The sequence below is a fragment of the Phalacrocorax aristotelis genome, chromosome 1 (assembly GCF_949628215.1).
Source record: "Phalacrocorax aristotelis chromosome 1, bGulAri2.1, whole genome shotgun sequence".
Lineage (NCBI taxonomy): Eukaryota > Metazoa > Chordata > Aves > Suliformes > Phalacrocoracidae > Phalacrocorax > Phalacrocorax aristotelis.
In genome coordinates this window covers 113495055-113517515 of record NC_134276.1, presented here as the reverse complement: position 1 = coordinate 113517515, position 22461 = coordinate 113495055, and the positions used below count along the sequence as shown (strand labels likewise).

The 22461-nt window shown below is 38.8% G+C and overlaps 1 long non-coding RNA gene across 7 annotated transcripts in view; it reads left to right on the top strand.

Moving 5' to 3' along the window:
- Positions 1-4881: 4881 nt before the first annotated feature.
- LOC142061318 (uncharacterized) overlaps positions 4882-22461 on the top strand; it is a 92548-nt gene continuing 74968 nt past the window's right edge. For 6 of the 7 annotated variants that reach the window (XR_012662111.1, XR_012662112.1, XR_012662110.1 and 3 more), the window contains exon 1: positions 4882-4972. This is a non-coding gene — a long non-coding RNA (uncharacterized LOC142061318). Of the gene's footprint in view, positions 4973-9635; positions 9730-22461 lie in introns of all 7 variants that reach the window. The other variant, XR_012662109.1, reaches the window with a different exon arrangement.

The following is a 22461-nucleotide window of genomic DNA, read 5'->3' as shown; positions in this document are numbered from 1 at the left end:
TGTAATGAAATGCATTAATGACAATGTCACTGGAATCATTAATAATAGCTTACGGGTAATCCTCTAAAGATTAAAAATTTGGTTCAAAAGTTAACCTGAAGTTTATTCAATCTTTGTAAATCTCCTGGGACATACAGTGTTTTATAGTAATTTTCTCAGGTGCATCCTGCATCCAGCTGGCCTGAAACAGAGGAAAAAAACTTTACTGAGTGGCATTTCAGTGCTCAAGCTCCAGAGCTATCAGGAACTTTAAGCTACAGTACACTGCAAAGCTAGCATGAGTGAAAAGAAGAATAATGGATGAACATTTAAAAAAAATAAAGATTAAGCTTGAATTTCAAGTGAGAGATTGGAATGCATTGGCTTTCTCAGTTCTAACTGAGAATTAATCTAGTACTTAATAATGAATTTTCAGAATGGATGGACTGTCTCAGACTTACATTTTGATAATTTTTAAAAAATGAAAAAGTCTGTTTCTTTCTCCTCATTTTTAATTTCTAATGTTAAAAAATCTGTTGAAGTTAAAGCACATGAACAATATGACTGCTTTGGGTTCATCCATCCTCGATTGTCATTTTGGCATGGGAGGATTGTATGGGAAAGTAGTAATTAGTTCACAAAAAGATCTCACTTGAATTATAACAAATGTTCAAAGGAAGAAAGAAGAGAGAAATTTGGAATTTGGTCTTTATTTTTATTTTTCTAACTTTTTTTTTACATAGACCGGACATCTGTTAAGCTAAAAATGTTGTTTCTTTGTTGTCTTTATATGCCCCCTTGTCTCCTGACATACAGTAGCATTCTGTGTGTGCAAAAGTGATAACGATGGGAAGTCCACAAGCAGGAGAAACAATGCATCTTGGGTTCAACTTCTCTGAATGTACAGGCAGCATTTCCAGGATGAACGATGTTCATAAACATGTGAGTAGAGATCCAAAGAGGTCAGTCTGGGAAGTATGTTGCAGTGGTTTCAGATTTATCTGACAAGTCATCTTTTGTGAATAAATGCTACCTCGGCTTTCACAAAATCAATACAAAACATCACTTCCCGAAGCAGGAAAAGAGAAACTGCGTTCCCAAAATAGACCAAGTAAAACTCGGGTCTTTCAGCTTGTCATATCTAACTCGTGAATGAAGATAGGTCTTAGGTCTCTTTATGTGGCTGTACACAGGGACGTTATTTTTGTCTAATATACAAAATGATGAAGTGATAGGTTTACAAAGGCGGCAATGGGTAAGTGTTTTAAAACCCAGCTGCCACCTCAAGGAAGGGATGGACAGTAAGGACAATGGACAGCATGGGCAGCCTAATGGCTCCTTGTCCCTGGAAGAGGAGGCTCTCTCCCTTCTCTTCATGCCTCTCAGTTCCTGACAGCAGGCCTGTCCCCACTTCTCCATAATCTGTTGTTCCCTTGATTGTTACATGAACTGATCTGTTTCTTCAGTGGAATAAAGCCGTCTAATTTGTAGGTATTTCTTGCAAGCTTCAGTAAGTCAAATTAGCTCACAGAAACTCTGATGGGTGGTAGGGGGTGAGCAGTGGCCAGAGCAGGGAGAGCAAAAGGCAAGAGGTAGAGGGGCCAGTAGCAGCAGTGAGCCATCAGATGGCTTCCTGTCACCCTGTAGCCTATCGCATTAGGCCAAGAAGAGTTTCAGGAAACTCTTTTTGAAATTCTTTGCGAGTTCCAAAGGTCACTGGTTTTCACATCAAAACCATCTCAAGAAACCCCTGCCACCTCCCAAAGGCAGCAGCACACTTCTCTCAGTCATCACCCCCTGCGAGGGGCACCTCGCAGCCCCTCCCTATGCAGTTCTGCTGCTCTGGCGGCCGGTGTGGCTGTGCTGTAGATCAAACCGCAGACACTAAGAGGGCCACTGCTGCCACTTCTCTCTCAGAGGAAGGAGAAAAGCAGTTCATCTCCACAAATGCCCGTGATCCAACTCCTTGGTTCAGCTGCAGGCGCCTCTAGTAGCCACCAGAGGCATAAGCATGGTGTGTGGAAAACAGCCAGTGTCTGCATTGAGAAATGTCTAAAGCTGGTACCTTAAAAAAAGTGATCCTACCGATGTAGTTGACTGCATTGAAAAGCCTGCTAGAGAAGTAGGCTTTTTTTGACTTTGATTTACCATCTCTGAAATGCTTGGGACCACTTTCAGTTAGACATAATGGAAGAACTTCAAGAACTTACGTACCCGGTGCCCAGGGGGCTGCAGGGCGGCCTCTGTGAGGGGAGGCCGGGGCTGCCCCACGCCAGTCACGGCCGGTTCCAGCTGGCTCCAACCCACCCACCCCAGGGCACGGCTGAGCCCCGCGGCCACAGTGGGTGGCAGCGCCTCGGGGAGAGCCTGGGTAGGAAAGGGCAAAGGGCTGGACAGTCAGGGAGAGGAATGGGGGGAAAGTGTGAGAAACTGCCCTGGAGCCCTGAGGGGAGAGGGGGAGGAGGACGTGATGCCGGTGCAGGGTTTCCCCTGCAACCCCTGGAGAGACCACTCTGGATCAGGTGCCCACACTGCACCCACGGAGGACCTCACGATGGAACACGGGAAAAGCGTGAGAAGGAAGGAGCGGCAGAGGATCTGTTGTGGACTTAACGCAGCCACCATTCCCCATCCTCCTGCGCCACTCAGTATGGGGAGAGGCAGAGGCGCCAGCGATGAAGTAGTGAAGATGAGCCTGAGAGAAAGCTGTGGGGTGGGGGGGAAGGGGTTTTAGGTTTTGCCTTTGTTTCATCCATCTCTATTGTAATTGGCAATAGATTAAACAGATATTCCTCAAGCCAAGTCTGCTTTGCCTGTGACAGTAATCGGTAAGTGGTCTCCCTGTCTTCACATCAACCCAGGAGGTTGTCACTCTTATTGCCCACACTGCCTCCCGCCACCATCCTGTTGAGGAGGGGGCTGAGAGAGTGACTGGGTGGGCGTCTGGCAGCCGGCCAAGGCTAACCCCACAACTGGGTAAGTAATTTATAAGTCTAGTTACAAAGAATAATGCCTAGCTATAGGAAAGAGCCAGAACAATTTGCAGATGTAAGGAAGAATACTACATACCACCATCACTCTGGCAAGCTCTAAAGCCAGGCTACAGAGTCCGGGGAAAATAGTAGGATGAAGTAGTGGGTATAGCCTACTCTGCTCTCACAAACCTTCTGAATTTTGACTGTAAACAGATGTCTTTGGTATTCATACACTGAGCTTTCTTAGCTTTCACAAGCTAGGCTTTCACAAGCCTAAAAGGGACAAACAATGTCCTGACTGGCCAGTGCAGAGCCTGAGGATGCTTCTCCTTATATCAGATGCCTTGCTTTATAAAACAACATCTGTACCTAATAATAATTCCAACATCTGTTGGATAATTGCTTTTTATGTTCCTCACCGTGACTGCTTTTCATAGCTCTGCTTTCTTGCACACCTAATGGACCCTTGCACTGTCTGTTGACCCCGGTAACCCTAACAATTTCTGAAAATCATTAGATCTGAAAGGAAAACACCTAAAGGAGAAAATAATGGAACCTTTTGTTACAGGATTGCTTGTATTTCTAAAAGATGCTGAATGTCTTTTGAAACTAAAGAACAATGAATCCTTATCTGCAGTATTACACATACAAATACAAATACACACAAAATTATGTTGCTATAGCATTACTTCTGTTAAAATATTATTTGTGTAGTCAACTGTGATTTTTTCAGTAGTGTTTCAAGATTTCTGTTTTTTAAAGTTAATGGTTCTACATCAAAATTTCATGGAAATCAAGGTAGCATATCATACTGTGTGTTCAGACAGAAACAGAAAAGCATGAATTATCCAGTCTGACTCACAGTTGTGTTTTAACAGTATGTGTTTACAAGTAGTTTGCAAGGCAATCCACCTTTTGAAAAAGATGTTTATCTCAGCTGAGATTTTATTTGGGCAAAAAAAAAAGAATATCAATAATGAACTACTGATTGATGGTTCAGAGCCTCAGGACAGCATCTAACTAGCAGGTACTCTACTAGATAAGCACATATGAACATAAGACAAAACCTAACATATTTGTGGAAAGAGTTAAATTGCTTTGCAGAATGTTACGCCCCCACCAGCACAGTCTAGACAGAAGAAAGCCCTGGCTGTGCAAAGTGATCAATGAGAGATGATTCTTGCACCCATGGAGCTCTAGTGAAGTCAGCAGCGCGGGAGCTGGTATCAGTGGATTAAATTGCGGAATCAAATCCGAAGGAGTGACTGAGAAACTGTCTGAGATTAGTTATTGTACTAAAATATTTTGATGCTGCGTTCTTTGGCAGGAGAGAAATTAATTAGGGAGTTAAAAAGCACCGTGAACGTCATCTCTCCCACAGCAGAATTTTAGTTCTCATGCCAGTGGCAAAAAACCGATTTCCTTTAGACAGATGGAGCTAGGAGTCACTGAGACCCTCCAAGACCTCTAGCTCCAAAGAAAGTGCAACACAGCCTCTCTCCGGTCTTTTCTTGTTCTCTTTGCTTTCTGTTGTTTACTCTGCTAGTTTGCCTGAAGCTGTTTGTTCTGGTCGGTTTGTATTTTCGTTAGAGGATGTTGCTTAACACAGATTGTACCTCGTGTTTGCTTTTTAAATTCAAACACCACGCTACTCCTGTAGTCAAAAGTTGTCTGCAGTACCAAAAATTCGTCCTGGAAAAAAAAAAAATCCCTTTGATTATGCTGGAAATGAAATGCAGTAGCTTGTAGAGCTTAAACCTGACAGGCGAGCTCTAATTATGCTGAATATTTCTCTGTGCTCTTTTTAAGTAATATTAGCATACAGGTAACGTGATATCTGGCAAACGGAACGCCGTGTTTCCATTAATATTTTTCAGGTGTTGTTTACTCGAAAGCACTGATTGTGTCACTGGTGTTTATACATGCGTGGCTGCAAACGGAAAAGGCGCGGTCACCCGTTCCTTGACACCGGGGACGTCCAGCCCGTGGCTACCGCATGAAGGGCAGCTGAAGAACCGGTGAGGTGCAGCCTCCTGCGCTACAGGGGCCCGGCGGCGTTTCTGGCAGGGCTCTGCACACGGGTGGGGGTGGGGGATGCGTGCGCTGCTGCTGCTGCTGCCGCTGCTGCTGCTGCTGCGCTTAAGCCCCAGCCCAGGAGGAAGGGATCTGGCAGGAACTGATGGGGCAAGACCTGCTCGTTTGCCCAGGGACCGAGCGGCGCGGCGGGCCCTCTCCCGGCCCCGCAGGAAGGCGCTGCTTTGCTTGCTCCTACGAGGAGCCAGCCAGTTTGGCGGCTGTGAGCTACCGGCATCCCCGTCTGCGAACGGGCGGGGGAGCCCCGGCGCTGGGACTCGGGCCTCTGCCGCCCCCCGCCGCCCCCCGCCGCCCGGGTCGGGTCTCTGGCCCGAGCAGCGTGCAGTGCTGTGGGAGGGTTTTGAAAAGTCATGTCAATTTACAGCGCTGAGAGCTTCTTATAAACACAGAATTATTTTCTGTGAACTTTCAGTCCTTTTGACTAGCTGTCAGAGGTTTCTTGAAGTTCTCCTAAGAGAAGAGAAGAGGAGAGACAGATAACGAGCCTTCAGTGTTCTATGGATAAAACTAAGAAGTGTACTCCATCAGTTTCACTGGAGGAGACATGTATCAGCATTTAAAAGTAGAAAAATGGCAGCACCTCTAAATGTAAAATTATTACTGAATCCAAAGAGTAGGATTTTAGTGAAAAGGATTACCCCTAGAAAAAGTTTGCTTGAGGAACCAAAGGCTGGGCGGACAAGACCAACTAAAACCTTGCTGTTGTCCCTTGTTTTCTAAATGTTAATATTCAGTTTATTGTGTGACAGAAACAATAAAGTTTCTGAAAACAGGAATTTTACTCCCTAGCTCCCCATCCCCCTGCCCCTAAAATCAATGTAATGTGAAAAAAGAAAGAAGGTAGTGCACATTTTCTCATTCTTCTTTTCGTACCTGTACCTTTGTACATACTCAGTTAGAACTTCTTACAGAAATCCCACCCAGAATGAAACTGTGAAAGTGAATAAATTATGTAATGGAATTCCGATCATAAAAAGCAATGGTCTATATTAAGTCATTTTTATGAAAGAGCTTTCCCAGTTTAAATCCTGTGTCATTGCATCCCTCTCAAAAGGCAGAGAAGAGCCATTAACCACTGAGTTCAGAGGACTGAAATAGGCTTTTCACTGGGTACTACATGGAAACCTAGTTACCGTCTGAAATAATATCCAGGATTAGGCTGCGGGGCAGATGCAAGGTTCTGCAGAATACCTGCAGTATTCTTATCATGTTCTGGTATTGAAAAATGCTCTGAAAAAATGACATTGCATGTATGAAATGTGAATTTTGGATTATTGAATATTAGGTCATGGAGACTTTATGCTACCCTTTGATCAGCATAAACCAATGAAAGGGAAGGTTTTCAGAATATTGTAGAAATCTGATCATTAGTGTATTTTTAGATTTGCATCCATATTTTGTTAATGAAATTTGATAGCATTCCCTATGTACTCTTATATATGTGTTTTATAGAATATAGGTTGGTGTTTCAACACTTTCTGTGTCTATCTTTTAGCTGTGACATATTTTTGTGTAGAATGGTATTTGCTAAGTAGGTTTTGCACAAGGCAAAATCTAGTTGTATGATGAGGAAACTGTCCTGAGTTCAGTCATAAGTGTGATTTCAACAGGGCCGCCTAATTTTAGCTCCATCTCAAATTATCATTTTCAGTTTTCTCAACAAACTTCTTTCATCCTATAGTTTAAAGAGGGACCTTTGAAATACAAGGTGAGAAGCAGATCTTGTGGAGTAGGAAGTCTATTGAAAAGTAAGAATGAATGAGGAATGTGGTTTTTTAACAAGGCCAGAGACTATTTTAGAAAAATGGTAATCAAAGACTGTTTATAGTGTACATTTGTATTACTTCTGGATAAGTCATGATGTTATATGAAATATTTTCTTGAAAAAATTCTGTTTAGCTACTTCCCATCTTCATTCCCTCAAGGAAAAAAAAAAAGGTAGGAAAATTGCATGTTTCTGTTAAAGAGAAGGAAGGGATATCCCATAACTTCACGCATTTATCATCTGATCATGTGCAAACCTTTTTCAGTGCAGGGATAAACAGAGTCACGTTAAATTTGCTGTGAGCTCGAGCCTCTGACAGTGCTCATTTTATCAACAAAGACAAATGAAGGAGCAGAAATTGTAGCACAGCCTCTACTATTTCATCATTGTCAACCTTAAATACAATCATTCACTGTTGATAGGTTTTTCTCCTTCCTTCTCCCAACAACACTAAGCTGTCAGAATCCCTCCTGATATGGTCCAGATCCCCAGTAGCAGTGATTAAAAAAAGAAGGAATTAAATTAGCTTTTTTAATCTCTCTCTCGATAAATATCCTATTTTGAGAAAAAAGCTCTGAAAATTTCTCTTTCTTGCTGTAGCTGCCATTTCATTAAAAATGATGAAAATAAATAGAGTGGTTTGACATTAAGTGTGTATAGAAACTGGTGATTAGAGGCGTCTTAAAAGACAGTGAATACTGAAGAATAGTGGAAATTCAGTTTTCAGTGGATGTTTGTTTTCTGTAGAGAATTCCACATGAAATACCATATATAAAGCTACACACATTTAGAAAGTGCCCAGTCCTGATAGATTTTACTGATAACATGCTACATTGACAGATCTAAGGACTCAAAGGAATTACCTCAGGTAACAGTTCCTCACGTGAATATGAGGAAAATCATCTTTCCTGTGCGGGTGCCAGAGCAGGGGCACAGGCTGCCCAGGGAGGCTGTGGAGTCTCCTTCCCTGGAGACATTCAAAACCCGCCTGGATGCGTTCCTGTGCCCCCTGCCCTGGGTGTGCCTGCTCAAGCTGGGGGGTTGGATGAGGTGATCTCCAGAGGTCCCTTCCAACCCCTGCCGTTCTGTGTTTTTGTGATTCTATTTAACTAAGTTTAAAAATTACCAGTAGCTCTTTTAGGTATTAATTTTTAGCAATTTTTATAAAGCTTGAACTATGGTTTCATGCCAGACTCCAGAAGTAAGGTCAAGTACAGTTCTACAGGAAAGAGCACAAGAGTCCAAGCTTTGCTGAACCTATTTCTAGGAAGACAACAAGTGAGGTTACGGTAACTTTGCTTTATGGATTTGCAGAGGTGAAGCAAATTAGTTGTGTCATTCACCTCCCAGCCTAGAAAGCTCCTAAGACTGCACACCTCATAAACCGTTTCAAAGCCCCACTCAGAGAGTTAAGTAGGATTTAAGTGATGCATAGGCCCTGTGCAGGCCAAGAGCGCTGGTGTGAATTTCACTTTAATGACCTGCAAGTCAATAGAATTAGACTAGCATGAAAAGAGTAAAGAATTACTTAGAAGACCCTATGACACTGTAGCACTGTGTGTTATTTAAATGTGTTATTTTCCTGTGCATCTGTATTAAAATAAACAGATTCCCCCTCCACAGGATGTAACAGCTATACAAAAAGATTTAAAGGGTAATTAAAACATCAGAAGGCTCTTCAGATCTGGGATTTCATTATTAACTCAGAAAGCAAACTGACTTTGAGTGTGAACAAAATTTCCATTTTCAATAGCCTGTATGGTTTTTTGTCTCCTAAAAATTAATGTTCTGGCATACTTTTTGCATGTTAGTGGAACCTTTAGTTAAGCCTTTGGACCATCAGAAGCCTCACTTCAGCAAGCTGGATCCTGAGCTTCTGAAAGGACTTAGTAACTGAATTTAAATGCAAATTTTACTGATTGACATCAGCCTAGGATTTCCAGAGGTGCCGTATCAGAGGAATTAAAAAAGCGTATATCCTTTCATGCAAAGCAATGTTGTTAAAGAAAGAGGGGTAGAAACAGCAGGTACCTTAGGTCATATAAACAATGAAATGAAAAAGATGAATTTACAGACCCCCAAACCCAGCCTGATATTCCTTTAATAGTTGCTGAGAATTATATCTAATACTATGCTAGCCATTACCAGAATGGGAAGATATTCTCTTAATCTTTCTGTGGTGGTTCAGCAGGCAAGCCTAGGGGAATAATGGATGAAAGGCTGGGTGTCAAACTGAATATGGAGTCAAAGATATGGCTTCTTCTGAAAAGAATAATGAAGTGTTTCAAGGTGCGAGTCTATCAGGTGTTGTTAAAACGTAAGGGGACAGAACTGTGTTTTCTCATCTGGGACTGGCTGCTGAGACTCAAGGTGGTTTTGGTGTGTTTGGTGTGTTTTTTTTTTATTATTCCCATATTTTTAGTCCAGGGACTTCTCTAAAAAATATGCTGATTTCTGTGGAATCATTATCCAGATAGAACTACCAGTAGGGTACATGAGACAGTTTAGCTAATTGAAATATTCTGAAAATAAAGATGGTTTGTTTTACATGCTAACTTCAATTTGCAGTCATCTCTGCAGATTTAGTTAAGTCATTAACATACAAGGAATGGCGATACAGTGCACATTTTGATCTGGTATATATGTTTCTTTATGATAAAGGCAAAAGCAAATATACTTGAGGGGTGAAAACTTTCCTGAATGAGCAGGTCTCAAAAAAATTGTTCGGTACTATTATGTCTTTTGGATTATTAAAATTCACTAAACAGAGATAACTAGAGGTAATTCACACTGATACCCTTTGTCTCATCTTTGCATAGCAGAAAGCAGGAAGAGATCAATGTGTGATGGAGAGACCTGTTCACTCGTGGTGTTATACCCAGTTAGGAAGGATGCTGGGATACAAATTCATAGAAGGTAACTGGAGGGGGAAAGCGATTGTCAAAATTATAGGTTACTTACCCTTTGTCTGTTGGCAAAGAGGAAAAAAATGAGGTGGGTGCAAAACATGTAAGGAAGTTTGTAATGAGAGGAAAGAAGACAGTTGTTAGAGGTATTTCAGCACTTTAGGATAACCAGGCTGTTTTCCTTTCAAGGGAAAAAGACACGCTATCATAGCTCTATGTTAGCATGCATTGTACATCATATACAACATCACGATAAATATGTCCAACATAGCCTGATTTCAAAATATTACACATCAGCTGAAAAAATTGCAAAACAAATTGGTTTTCTTTAAATGACTGTGGTGTTGAACACGGTTTTCCTCTCCACGAATGTGATTTATAAGTTTTTTTCCTATATATATTAGTCTTGTTACCTGTATAAAATTGATGTGTGTCCTGTGATGCTGTAAATGGATAAAGAATCAGAGTTTTGTAGCACAGATATTGTGAGGACACCACATGACAAAGAGATGAAGTGTCAGAAGAATGCAATTTTGATTTAGAGAGATCAGTCTGGCTTTATATTGCAGATGGGGAGCTAGAAAGAGTACTGGGAATGTGAGATGTTTCTAAACTACAAATTTACATCCGTATTTTATATTCCATAATTTTATAGGGATTTTGACATGCTGGTGTTCAATAAGGAAGATAAATTTTCTTCGGATTGTCGGGGGGGGGGCGGAAGAAAATGTTATCAAAACCATAGCTTTGCACAGTAAAAATGGGAATTATGTTGCTTTGCGTGAGGAATAAACAAAATCCAGTTGGCTATGTTCTTTCATAAATATAACTGTTCTTATTCCTGTCCCTGGTCACATGAAATGCCATCCATATTACATTGCCATTGATTCTGCTTATGTGATTTTTTTTCTTTTTCCCAAGACAAAGATCCTGCAATATTCTTGTCTATTGATCTCCTTGCTGGAGACCCAGAACCACGGCATGCCAGAGAAATTTTTTTATATGCAGCTCTGCTGGGTGCTGAGCATCCTCGCCACCCCATAACAACTACAGGAAGTGCTGGGACACAGACCTTCTATCACATTTCAAACAAAAGCCACTAGGCTTTAGGCTGAAACACCTAGAGAATGCCCTTACAGTGTAACTGAGTACGTTATAAAGATAGTACTGCCCAACAAGGAGGTGAAAGCAGGCAGAAATGGGACTGAAAACTACACTTAGCCCATTAAAAATAGGTACCTTTAAGATCCGACATTTCCATCCTTGCTTAATCTTTGAAATGTAGGAGGCAGTGTTGATTTTGTCTAAGTAACAACAAAAAAGCTGTTTGAAACAGTGAGTAAAATTGTGACGTTGATGATAATAATATTACAATGTTATCCGACAATCGTATTCCAGGTTAAAACCCTTAAACTTTATGTAAGGAATACTGAGTGGCAGGATTTCATTTTGTGTGTGGGAAAGCAGATTTTTTTTTAAAACAGTGTTTTTTCTTAAAATCCTGAATTTTCTGCATCTCCAGGTGTACTTAACATCTCCTCAAATACTTCACAAAAAAATATTTTTTTAGCATATTCTGGATAAAGATGTTAAATCAGTATTTCCCCAGATTATTTCAAGTGGTGGTCTCTTTGATTTCTTGACCCAAACAACAACAAAATAAGTCAAAAAAGAAAAATTTGCATCCAAATTACATTGCTGTCCAGCTGCCTCTGAGTCTGAGCTGTGCATGCCACCAGATTCAGAAATACGGAAGAGACCTTGCTCAAACCCCTTTTCCCGTTCTCTGAAACCCACCTCCTCTTAAGCACATGAATGCAACCACTGTAACTTAGATCAAGAGAATTATCCCACAAAAGGATTCTTATGCAAGTAATCTATCATTCTGCCCCATGTCCCATCAACCTCTTCATCCAGAATGAGATGATGAACACATTTTCCCCGACATTAAGTGAAAGAAGACTGTGGGTATGTCATCATTTCAAAGTGACAGGGTTTTGTTGAATAGGGCATTGTGCAAAAGACAAAACATAAAGTAGCACAGAATTATACCCACAGTTAATGCATACTGATGGTCCAGTTGACAGTTAACTAAAATATTGCACATTTCCGTGTTCTTTTGGTGTCCAAGTCCTGCAAGTCTAATTAATTACAAATGCTATAAAGTTATAGCTTATGTGTCACTGGTGCCTTATGGCTTTCAAAGAGTTTACGAGTGCTAGAGGGTTGAACAACAAATAGATTTTGCTATCAAAAGAAAGTAAATATATGCAAGGCAGTATTTTCATTCCATATATTCTGTTAAGTAAGAAACTACGCAAATACATGTTAAAAACGGTGGTTAAATGAGAGCTATGTAACAGCACCACATTCGGTTGTTCTCTGAGAAGAAAAAAATATACAAAATGTTAATTGCTTGCAGCTAAAATTTCTATATTCCTGGCTCTGCATGAGTGAATGCTGTTGGAAATAAGTTCATTATTTGACATTGTCTTCAAATAGGGCTTGTGTGGGATTATAGGTTTTTTTTTCATTCCAAATACAGGGGTAGTTCTTTAGCTGGCATAAACTGTCATACGTCCCCAGCTGTCAATATATCTATGACTGTTTTAGCAGCTGGCTTAGATGGTGCACTATAGAAGCCGGGGTAATTTTACACCTCCTCATTCACTCTCAGTCACCAATTCTTGAATAATCTAGTTCTTACAGTTTCTCCACCATGAAGTTTTCTTTTAATGCAAATATCCAGCAGGAACTTCATAAGAATTTTAAGGAAAAAAATTTGTAAGTCTAAGTGGAAAGGGCACTTTTCTCTCCATTGAGATTCTGTTTGGTTTGTTGGAATATGTGTTTTCTTTTGGAGAGGATTTTCAGGGATTATCTTCCTTAGGCCAGTGCAGAGGTTATCTTCGCCTCCCAGTCATGAACAGCAAGGAGAAAAGGACAGAGGTGGAAGAGAGGGTAAAGGAGACTTGCAAGAAAAGGCATGAGAAGAGGGGCATGAAACTGAGCTGAGGGATTATTCAGGAAGGGAGATTTGATGACAAATAATGGGAAAAGATTTGCTACATAAGGAGGTAGAAACAGAATTGTTGTGTGATGTACTAAGTTGTTATAAAGGAGACTGGAGGGAAGGGCAAGGGACTCCAGAAGATATGAGTGGAGTAAAGTCAGAAGGCTTCCTGGAAGGGTGATTAATAGTAGTAGTGGTAGTTTAAGTGGGGGGGATGGGGGACACACGACTGAAAAGAACAACTTAAAAAAACAGAGAGAAAAAAAGAAGAGAAAACCATTGCAATTATTTGTACATTTATGAAATAGAAGTTATTTGCAAGAGCATTATCAGGTGTCATTTTACTCTCCATCTCCATTCTTCCAGTTCCACTGAGAGAGATTTGAATGTCATGTCCTTGGAATGAAAACCTTGTGGTTTCTGTGCTTGTAAAAGTAGAAAAGTGACATTGTTTGGATGGGTAAAATTTCTTAAGCATAATAAAAAAGAAAAGTTAACTTCACAGTGAATCTGCTGAAAACAAGAAAGTTTAGCAGATTCCTTCCTAATATTTGTTATTCCCAATAATTGCCATTATGTGGAATTATTTGTGCCTGCTTTATTTATTGCACCAGGATATATTTCAGCTTTAAGGAGAGCAGCACTCTCTACAAATGACTCTGGCTTTTACCTAACGATCCAATAAGTTAGTGATTGTTTGATGGGTACATATTGTGTTTCAGGTCTCAGTGGGAAGTTGCCAGGACTTTTATTGAGTGGTAATATTTTCCTCTTGCTGGTTTTGGATTTCTCTGTGGATCAGCAGTTAACATAACGTTTTCTGTTACAATTAGATTGAAGTGCCAGAGATTTGTTTTTCCTTCATTCAATTTTTGTAATTGGGTAATTCCTTAAAAGGTTATCTTAATACAGTAAATGCACTACCTCTGTGAATGAGACATGCTAAATGATACATGGATTTTTGCTATTAGGGCTTTGTACTAAAGACTTTTTATATAAAATTTACATCCTGGCAGAAGATAAACAGTAAGTTACAGAACAAACCAGAGTACTTTTCGTAAGTGCTAGGCTTGCTTGTAAACAATACCCCAAATCACAGAATTCCAAATAAACTCCTTAGTCTTTTGAAGTCAGTGGCCTGATCTCTCACAGCTGTAAACTGGCCTGTGCCCATTTTGGTGAGCAGTATTAGGTAGGCTTATACTAGTTAAGGACCTATCCTAGGGGGCTGTGCAAATTATGACTTCGGTTGTAGTTTTCATTGATGCCGCTTCAATCTGTGAACCACTGTAATAGACGTCAAGAAAATTTTGACTAGTATATTTTTATACCCTAGTGACTGATGTTGAATGATTTGAGTGAGTGGTTGTGACTTGCTGGAATTTGTTGAAAAAAAAATATTGAAACATGGCAAATGTTTCTGGCTTAGTCTGAGTTGCAATTTGTTATTAGTTTGTTTGCAGATCTCTTCAGTCTTCAAGTTTTCTCTCTCTGACAATATAAAGAAATAAACTCTCAGCCTTCAATAAACAGTCTTTAATAAGCAACATGAATTATGTTCTAGTTTTATTGTATTGGCCTTTTTTTGAAATGAAGCCTAAAAAGCTTTTGCAACTCTCCAGGTAGTTCAGAACACTTGATTGTCAAAAAAGTAAAAATTTCACAGAGTAAAATATGTCTCTGAGCACCTTGTTTCTGGTGAAACGTGAAGTTATCATTAAAAAAATACTAGTGAAAGATTTCTTCTTGATGCGGTTTCACCTCCCTTTATCTGGTTGCCTATAGTAAGAAAAATATTTAACAGAGAAACTGCAAGACAGACAAAATATTTAAAACCTCGTGTAACACACCTTCGAAAACACCACTGGGTGGGCTAGCAACTCACACGCTAATGCCTTGAGTCTTGTTAGCCCAGTCATCCAGTAGACCTTAGCAGCAGATTAACAGACAGCTAAAACATAGAGAATGAAAAGCTCAAATACAATAAACCACTAGTGGATCAAAGTAGAAAAAAGGCATAATCCTTGATGGTAAACCCTTTAATGCATACTAAACACTTTCCTAATATGACCGTAAGCTAGTTTTGAGCCTGTTATCAAATTCTGTCAGATGCTGATCTTTCATTTACTGTAATATTTTTAAAGCTATATGGATAATATTTTATTATTAGGGTTGAATAATTTATTTATGCACTGTTTCCTCTGACCCCTGGGGAGCATATAGAGCCATGTTGTCATATGCCATAGATGTGATCAGTAACATATAGTCCTTAAACCAGTGTTTTGTAACTGAAGTAGGCATTGAGTAGTGGAACCAGGGAGAAGAGATTGTGAAATATTATCCCAAGGCAGCAAGGATCACAGCCAAAAATCACTCAGGTTTCTTCCGCATCCATCACTGAGCCATAGTGCTCTTGAGGGATGATTCGTTCTTATATTTCATGCTGGTGTGCTTTGACACGTGTAGTCATGTGCATGAAAACCTAGCTGTTAGGTGAAAATTTCAGCCTGCTACTGGGTGGAAATTTAAGAAATACTGAAGGCTATTGAGATCTCTTATATTAAATCTTAGTCACCTGTCTTGGATTTTTTTCATAGGGTTTGATTTTTGCCTTTTTAGTCAAACCATGCAGTATCAGTAAATAATGCCCTGAGTACCTTGCAGACAGGCACATAGAAACAATGTGATTGTTTACCAAGCAAAATTTCCATTGTTGAGAAAGAGTGTGGCACAGTTAAGACTAAAAATATGAAAAGGAGATATTTTTCATTTGTATGCTAGTACAGGAATACTTTCTGCTGTTTGTTTAATAGTGAATCAACTAGATCAGCATTAAATGCACTTCTCTAAGCACTTCCAATTCTGAAGATGAGAAAAACTGTTGGCAGTCTTGACAGATCATGGAAACATGCAGAGTAGAAACAGTACTCACTCATCGTCTGTCCAAGGTGACCAATCAAAGCATTCTATCTATCTATTGAGCATACCAAAATTAAAGAGTCAAGCTATTTAATTAATTAATGCTGCTATTAATTATGTATCAAGCATTGATAGTGTATTAAATTCTGTATGAAGATGGGAAGGAAAGGCACGATTCCTTCCTTAAGAGCCCACAGTCTTAAGCGAGAGAGTCACACAGACTCCACCAGTACACGTGGCAGCCCCAGAGGAAGGTCCACCTTAACAGCAGCCTGGGAATTTCATTTGTTTCATTTAGGTAGTGGGTATTCAGGTGACACAGAGTTTGCAAGAGTATGCGGGATGATTGATCATGTTGAAACCTGGGTATGTAACCTTACAAGGTTGGATGTGACATGCGTTAGAGCTGATATGCAAAGGTGTCTGAAGGAAAGAGAGAAGCAAAGGAGGATTTTTCTTTCTATTAGACAGAATCCATTAGAAATTCACAGCTTCTAGAATAAACTATGATCCATATTGTTTGCTTTTATGTGACAATATTTACATAAAGGAGCCAGGAATCTCTGTTTTCTGCATGAGAGGACAGAAATATTTGAAGCGTCTAACTGATTTTACTTTGGTGTATTCTTGCTCAGCCACTGCAGTTGTTTCCTGCGATTGCCAAAGAAATACTCCATGGATACTTTTGGTAGCGGGTGCCAGAAGTTGGAGTTTAACATAGTGATGTTTATTTTAACTGGTCTTCCCTGCGATTTCCTGTAAACACTGATGAGTATGTATATTTGCAGAGAAGACATGTCAGCCACATGCGTAGCCAAATTTAAAAAAAAAATCTACATCTATTACTGGAAGCAAGAAAAATGAAGCCTTCTGAATTTTGCTAAAGAATCATCTGAATTCTTAAGCATAGACTTTTAGGTCCAATAAATCATATGCCCACAGTATGGGAATTAATATTATTCACACTGGCAGAAGTTCTGGCCTTTGTAATACAAAAGCGTATATTCAGGTAAAAAATCTGAAATACTAGAATACCATACATTAAAATGTGTGTCAAAGTTACCCTTCTTATTTTATAAATTTCTTTTTAGCTCAAGTGTTTAAGTGACAGTAGACCATTTTATTTCTAATTATGTTGAGCCTTCTATATTATCTTCAGAATCGTACCAGCATGTAAGCAAAATACACTGAGTGAGAGTATTTGATATTTGTGTTAATTTAGATTACAGTATGGAAAAAATTAGAAATAGCCTCTAAATAAAAGGCAGCTGAGAGAATGTTGGACTCAAAATAAACAGTCCAGACATTGGTACAAGGGCAAACTGCCTGCAATATATTACTAACTTTTACATTTGCAGCGGATTTTACCCTCTCACAGAAAGAGACAACAGATCAGTTGTTAAAAGAAGCTACTTAAGTATTGGATATACTGACTAGAAGAAGCAACATTCTTAAATAGAAGAACCAGGGGCCTGAAACACTGCTTGGTTTTAACCGGTCTGTTTAAATCAAAGTAAGCAGACATGGAGCCAAGTAAAGGAAACCATTGCTGTAGTTTAGCTCTGAGCCATGCTAATGGTTGTTTGCCTTTATAGCACCAAGTCATATCAGACCAGCAGGAGGTCACAGTGAGGTCTGATGCATGGTGGAGAGTATGGTAGGATTTATGACTGTTACTAGGTGAAAATAATAACATAGACTTTATTTCCTGGAATTATGTCAGAGATTCTTACTGCTAAGCATAAAGTTGAGATCTGGGAAAAAGAGCTTTCAACAGTGAAACAGAGAATATGGAAGATTCTTTTAAAATCCTCGAAGTCACTTCAGACTTTCTAGTTCATAAAGGAAAATTGGTGAGATACTGTAAAAGGGAGAGAAGCTGGAGAAGCAGGTTAGCTCTTTTTACCACCATTTTCTTTTCTCGGTAGTGAAGTCTAGAAAGGAAATCTCTTATGATGAAAAGCCAACATCCATCTTCTCAAAGACGCTAACTTTTCCTCTTCTCACAGAGTGTACTATATGAAAGTCATCAGCCTCATTTTAAAAGTTCAGTAACCTGGATGTGGGAGCACTGATTTCTGTACACAGGGGAGGGGCAGGGGGGTCAGCGACATTTTTCTCCAATAAACTGTTCAGCATCTGGTTGTAAATGTAAAGATTTGATGATGGATCAGCTCTCCCCTGCTTGGGCTAACAAGGGCCAGGAGTCCACCAAATAAAGAAAAACCCCTTCATAATTTTAGTAAGCTGAGATGCACAGAGACCATAAAGAATTAATTAGGACACTTCAGTGTTAAGAAATACTGCTCCATGCCATGCTTGAGGCCACCACCTCAGTTCTGTTGCTGGTCCCTTGGGACTGAACATGCTGAGCAGGACTGAGTTATGAGCAGTTATCTCTGAGTCCATGGCACAGTTAGTGAATAATCCAGCTAAAACATCTACAAGCAATCGAGTCATAGCTAAAATACAGCAGCAGAATTCAAAATATTCTTTACCAATTTCCTCATAACTCCCATCTTTCAGTCTGGTAGTACTCATTTCCTTACACCAGGTAGTTCCCCCTGCTGTGCAGCCCTCAGGCTTCCTAAATTTCCACATCGTCCTGATCTCTACCAAGCACCCAATTTTCCCTGGCCTCCATTTTCTGTATTGTCCCCAGTCTCCACAATTTTCCTTTTATCATCATCCCCCACTTCTCTAGGTGTTTACAATCAGATTACACAATGCAAACACGTAAACTAATTTGCTTGGCTGGCCAGTTAGCCATCATCTGCCCTACTTTGCTTTCTAATCCAGAAAGGTTATTTGGAGAACTAAATGTTGTGTAATTCTATTGTAGGGATTTCCAGGGAGATATATTAAACTGCCTTACGAACAGGACTGGTTCCTAGACCACCCCTTTAACCAGTGGTTACACCCCTTCCAACAAATTGTAAATGAGGTGGGGGTTCTGTGGAAAATACAATGAGCAAATGTAAATATGAAATTAAAACCTAATAATGCATGTGCACGGGGAGGGTGAATTAAGGCTACACTTGTATCTCATAGCTTTGACTGGTTGACTCTAACATACTGTTTTACTGGTCCCATTCATGTTAGCTTAATTGAATAAGTATTCTACCTTTATAAATGTGTTTTATGGTGAATTTTTAGATACTTTTTTATGTCTGGAAATGTTTAGGGAAAAAAGTAAATCCTAACAATCTTATTTCATTATTGTACGTTTTTTTCTGCCATATATCATAGCAGAGCTCTTTCATAAGAGAACACTATGAAAATAACCATTTAAAAGAATTATATCTGAAGCACAAAAATCTTTTGAAAAATTCTGTAACTTGATTTTGTTTCTGATTCAAGACATGCAAGTACCTTCTTTTCCCAACAGTGAAAACTCTTCTCTGTGGAAAAGAGAAATTAAGTCAAAATCAAACACTCAAATCTTTTTAGTTTGCACAGCATGTTGTACTCCATGCAGAGGGATCCACTTAAAATTCAAAATAGCACTTCATACATAATCACCTTCCATACTGCACAGGGTGTGCTAACATTTGTGCTTATCTAAGGAGGAGTTACATACAAGGGAATGAAGAAGTATTTGGCACTTATTAATACAAACTAATACCCGTGTGAGTCACACAAGACTACAGCCAAATAAAAAGCTTCTAGCATTTATTAAAAAGCTTCTAGCATTTATTTGTCCCTGTTCTGCCTACAGGGACACCAAATTTCTGATAATGCATCACTATTTCTGAAGACAGAACTCGGTCCCCTGTTTCACAGAACTTCCGTTGACTGGCAGCTTACAAAAACATGGACATGTTGAACTGTGGGCAGCTAGATTGAGGTATTTAAGATTGTCTTAATAAACAAAAGTGAGAGGAAAATTACTCTGTAAACATAACAAAGAGAGAGAGCAGTTGCTTAATTTTACTGATTTAGTCATCATATCGGTTCAAGTAACTGAAAGGGTCAAAGTCCATCTTAAAAGGGAAGCCCTAATGGATACTAGGTATCCCCTGGAAGAAAATTAATTTGGACTAGGTTTGTGAAGTAAGTATTGCCTGAACATATTAAGGGACAAGCTCTGACACCTTTATACGGTATGCATTTGAAAAAGTCTGATAAATTCATAATGATTATCCATATACTTCTTTGCATAATATTTGATTCTATAAATAGGAACACAATACATTTCTTGGCCAGTGGAAGATTGTTTTATGTGCAGTACTTAAAAGCATTTAATTCGATCTAAATTAGAAGTCCAAGTGATGAAATAATAGATAATTCTGCCTCTTCAAATATTTGGGCATTGTCCAAAATGTCTACCAGGGCTTTGTTAAGTTCCTTTCAATGTCTAGTATTCAGTAATTCAACAAATGAATTCAATTTTCCATTAAAAAATTATTAAAAGGCTGGAGGAAAGTATCCCTTTTATATTGTGCCTTATTGAAAGGCAATTATTGTCTTGATCTTTCTACAGAAATCATATTTGTACTCTTTGGAATTATCGTTAACGCATTACAGATAAGAATATTTTTTTAATATACTATACTCCATTTTAGACTTCCTAATAGAAAATGTAAATGCTCATTCCTTATCAAAAGTGTTATTCATAACATTTATATTTAATTTTTATGCCAATTAATTCTATTCTTCTGAAAGATTTAATATATGCAGTAATAATTTTGAGTCTTGATACAATCGTTCTAAGCATAAAGAAAAAAGAACTTTAGCGAAGTTGTTCATACATCTGTACATCTCTTTCTCCCTCTCTGTGCATTTCAGGTCCTGGGTGGATTCAAGGTGATAAGCCCTTGAGAAAACCATAATGTGATTATCTTGCAGAGAGGTGGTAGAATAAATAAGATTATCCGTAACAAGCTTAGCTACTGATGAGTTCAGGCTATGCTGATACAGAAAGTCCTGACACAATTGTAAGGTAATAACAGAAAAAGTACAAGCGTTTGCAAAGGAGAGAATACAGCTTGAACTATGAAACCTTCCATGATTAATGCAAACTCACCTACAGTCTTTTACATATAAGCTTTACTGCATTTTCCACACTTCTTTCATAGGCTATTCCAGGGCGGACTTTAAGTCTCCTTATGCATATCAAAATTGATATTATTTAAAGTGTGATAGTTTTTAGCTAGATTTACTTTTTTTGATTGACGCATTGCATTGCAACATTTCTTTGTGTTTGGAGTTACCCCTGATTCGTGTTTGTGAATGAATGATTTTGATAAATTATATTTATATGATCATGTAGGTCATAAAAATAGACCAGAGTATGCAGGCTGTCCTCCTGGACTATGAGAACACCTACCGAATGTCATCTGCTGTCATGTTCCATCAAGAACAGACACCATTATGTTTAATTTGTTTGCATTTTTTAGGTAACATCCATTTTTACTGTTTCTTGCTTTAATCCGTCTTTGACTCCAACTGTTCGCACACTTATTCCTCTTCTTTTCTCTTAATTACTCCAACTCTACTGAAATTAGTGGAAAAATTGTTGCTGTGAAAGACAATCTAACCTGCAGTACTTCATTTAGCCTTTTGGATAAGAAGGAACATGTGTAGCTGTTCTATCTCGTATACTACTGTCGAATAACAAGAAATTTTACTCTGAATAGTTTTCTAGTAGTACTGATGTGACAAAAACAGTGTATACAGAAATGAAAAGGTTTCTTAAGTATCAGAATGAAGTGTACAATTTCAATACAAAAGAAAAGTTTTCTAAGCCAAGGTTTTCAAATACCAAGGACAGACCCAGCTTGCAACACTTTGATTTCCAGAAGCTTAGTTTACAGGGGGTTTTAAGGCTATTGGTTATTTTATCATGTCATGGTGTTGGAACTCAGAGACAGGAGGCATTTTTGGCTAAAGAATCCAGCTTTAGTTAATCAGTTTACAGCCTAAGAAAATCCTCCAGGTCACGTTAAAATCAATTTTTTCTAAATGATATCTGAGGTGGGAACTATTTGTTTTCTGAGATGTTGTTGCCTTAGGCTATCCACTGCCTTGTGCCAAGGGAAGAAAGTATTTTAATTAAAAGAAACAGTGGCTATAAGGCTCAGTTGTGAGCAGATCACCAATAGCAGATATGTATTTATTATTAATATAAAACAGGTAAAATGCATACCTTTTCTAACTCTGCAGCTGAGGTGAAGAAGATACAAGATGAAGGTGAGAAAACAAGGACACAGGAAATAAGTTGATCAATTGTTCTGTAGAATTTATTTCTTAAAAAAAAGAAAGTATAAATAAGTCAATATCTATCTGGACAGAAGGAAGAGAACCTAATGACACTGCATTACAGGTTTTGTGTTGTAGAGCTTCATCCTGCAGAGAAAATGTCCAAACCTTACAGGTAGTTCATCACAGGTTGTGCTGTGCTTAGCATAGAGCTAGAACTTTGTCATTGATGCTGCATAATTTAAATAGATATAATTTTGATTTCAGGCATCTGGAAGCCAGAACTCTTAAGCAGTCCTAATAACAGAGTGTAACAATTATATTATTCCAGTAGTAAAAAAGGTTTTTTATAGATTAGAATTTTTTCTGTAGTGTTTTTATTAGAATGTCTCTAATCTGCATATATTAAAAAGTACTGATCCTACAGAGTTGCATCTTTTTGCGTAACTGTGGAGCTAAATTCACAATGTTATGTTTCTTTCTTAAACCAAAGCTAGGTTGTTTGGTTTGGTTTGTTTTGTTTTTCTCAATATAAGAACAGCTTATGAATTCCTCTAACAGTCTACAGACACACAGGGCAAACCTCTGCTGTTATTGCTTTTTTCTGTC